The sequence below is a fragment of the Colobus angolensis genome, unplaced genomic scaffold (assembly GCF_000951035.1).
Source record: "Colobus angolensis palliatus isolate OR3802 unplaced genomic scaffold, Cang.pa_1.0 Scaffold164, whole genome shotgun sequence".
NCBI classification, from domain to species: Eukaryota; Metazoa; Chordata; class Mammalia; order Primates; family Cercopithecidae; genus Colobus; species Colobus angolensis.
In genome coordinates this window covers 2,441,647-2,444,941 of record NW_012114755.1, presented here as the reverse complement: position 1 = coordinate 2,444,941, position 3,295 = coordinate 2,441,647, and positions in this window count along the sequence as shown.

Here is a 3,295-nt window from a genome sequence, read left to right as displayed (position 1 = left end):
GTGAACAAGGCTTTCATAGGAATTGATTCAGGTTCCTGAAACAGACTCCTCCTTGCCTTTTTGCTATAGTTGGAGAAGAAACTGAATTTTTAAAATGTCTTTTATTCAATGTTGGAGAAATGGTGAAATAGGCCGAGGATTTCTTCATTGAAGGTGTATTCTTTTCACAACAGAGTATAGTGTTCAGTAAAAGGACATCCACCAAGTCTGAAAAAAACTAATTTACTTAAGTTTCAATAGCGTTTATATTATTTCTACTGCTTATACTTTAGAATGTTTATTTTATGGGACTAAGGGATTAAAGGAGTGTGAACTACAAGGTAACATTTTCCACTCTCGAGTTTTCTACTTTGTGTTTGAACAGAAAATAATCATGGGCCTAGAAAACCAAACCCCCCCGCCCCACACACACACACAAGTGGGATCAAGCCATTGTGAGCCCTGAAAGACCCTATGATCTACTTTAGTTTTTAGTTATAAAGCTTCACAAAACAAGCTCACATTGCTTGATATTGATGTCTAGGCCCATAATACATTGTAAAGGTCAGAACAGCAATTACTTACAGGAAGCTGAATGAGATGGGACACGATGAGAGTGGCAGATATGTATTAATAATGGGACAGACGCCAAGAAACATCTTAGTTAGGGATTGTGGCTCAAACAGTTGTGGCCTCTGATTTGCCTGCAGTCCTCATACAGGAAATCACAGGCTGTCTGCATCTTCATAAATGTGGATTGGTTGTCAGTTCTCATTTCAGCTCTTGTAGGCATCTCCTAAATGACCCAACACAGAAGAGTGCTCTGAAGTCACTGAATCCCAGAAAGACTCTACGCCTTTAGCAAGGGGCAGCTCTTCACCTTTGGACAGAAGGAGGAGGAAAAGGTAAGGGTATGTACCAAGAACTCTCTCTTTCCACAGCAAGTTATTGTTTTTGCTATAAGTTCACAAACCTGTGTTTCCATCTTGGGGTCCTATATACAAAGGGTCATAAGTTTCCTTCAAGAAAAGGCAGGAGACATGAAGCTTCCTTCTGGAAACTATGCTGGCAGCCCAGACTGTGGGAGTTTCAGATGGGGTCAACAGACCTTCCTCCCTCTAATCTGTCTCTCCATATCACCCACTTTATTCCAACCATTCAATCTGCCTTCATGGAGATAATGATGCTTTCCAAATTCACTTAAGGAGCAAGGGGATATGCAAGGCATTGTTTCCTACAACTGAACTGTGGTAAAGGGGTCTTATTATTTTACTTACTTTTCAAAGTTATTCTTCTTTGCCTATCTGGAAAGGTCTAAGGAAGAAACAGATGGTCCAAAATGAAATAGATGAGGAGTGTTTCATGAGGGGACTATGTACAAAGATGGGCAGGGTTAAGGGGAAAAGACAATGCCTAGGGAAGCACCCTAAATGGCAGTGGTGGAGCACTGCTCCCTCCCCTAAGCTTAAAGGGACAGGGAAGGAGCAGTTACCATTGAGAGCATAGCCATAGCCATAGCCATAGCTGTAGCTGTAGGGTTGGGAGAGGATGAGCAGGCAGGTGGAGAAGCCCTTCATCACCAACACACAGTCATGAAGGCAGAGGCCCAGATGGTGAAAATTCCAAATCACTCTCCTCCTGCCTTCCAGTCTCCTACCAGTATCTCTCAGTGTCTCAGTTCAACCAGAAACCAAAAGGAAAAGAATATCACTGATGAGGTACAGAGAAGCCACCCTCTTGGGATGTCAAATAGGGTAGAGAAGATTGGGAGGCAAATCCTCATGGCAAATGAAACTATCCCTCTCACCTCACCTTTGTATAGCTTCCTCCTACCTCCTGGGGTTTTCTCTAAATCTCATTGAATCATGTCTCATTTCAGCTCTATCAATCAGAGTTTTTTTTATGTATGGAAATTCTTTCTCTATTGTCAATTTTATGGAGAAATACCTGCATTTATCAAAAAATGCCTAGGAAATGATGTAGAGAAAAGAAAGAAAGATCAGACTGTTACTGTGTCTATGTAGAAAGGGAAGACATAAGAAATTCTATTTTGACCTGTACCTTGAAAAATTGCTTTGGTGAGACGCTGTTAATTTGTAACTTTGCCCCAGCCACTTTGCCCCAACCTTGTGCTCACAGAAACATGTGTTGTATGGAATCAAGGTTTAAGTGATCTAGAGCTGTGCAGGACGTGCCTTGTTAACAAAACGTTTACAAGCAGTATGCTTGGCAAAAGTCATCGCCATTCTCTAGTCTCAATAAACCAGGGGCACAATGCACTGTGAAAAGCCGCAGGGACCTCTGCCCTGGAAAGCCGGGTATTGTCCAAGGTTTCTCCCCATGTGATAGTCTGAAATATAGCCTGGTGGGATGAGAAAGACCTGACCTCCCCCAGTCCGACATCCATAAAGGGTCTGTGCTGAGGTGGATTAGTAAAAGAGGAAAGCCTCTTGCAGTTGAGATAGAGGAAGGCCACTATCTCCTGCCTGCCCCTGGGAACGGAATGTCTCGGTATAAAACCCAATTGTACATTTGTTCAATTCTGAGATAGGAGAAAAACTGCCCTATGGTGGGAGGTGAGACATGTTGGCAGCAATGCTGCTTTGTTATTCTTTACTCCACTGAGATGTTTGGGCTGAGAGAAACATAAATCTGGCCTGCATGCACATCCAGGCATAGTACCTCCCCTTGAACTTAATTACGACATAGATTGTTTTGCTCACATGTTTTCTTGCTGACCTTCTCCCTATTATCACCCTGCTCTCCTACTGCATTCCTCTTGCTGAGATAATGAAAATAATAATCAATAAAAACTGAGGGAACCCAGAGACCGGTGCCTGTGCAGGTCCTTGGTATCCTGAGTGCTGGTCTCCTGGGCCCACTGTTGTTTCTCTATACTTTGTCTCTGTGTCTTATTTCTTTTCTCAGTCTCTCGTCCCACCTGATGAGATGGACCCACAGGTGTGGAGGGGCAGGCCACCCCTTCAAATGAAATGTAATTTTAAAAAGAGAAAACGTATTCCTTTTTGTTAGAATGTAAGTTTGGCTGCTCTAAAAGAGATACAAAGTAGGAATATCTTCAACAAGAAAGTACAGTTGTCCCTCCATGTCAGCAGGTTCTGAATCCACAGATTCAACAAACCACAGGTAGAACATATTCCAGAAAAAGGAGGACAGGAGTAGCTGTATAGGTACTGACCAGGTATAAACTTTTCTTGTCATTATTTCCTAAACAATATCATATAACAATTATTTACATAGCACTTACATTTTAATAGGTATTATAAGTGGTCTAGAAATAATTTAAAGTATAAAG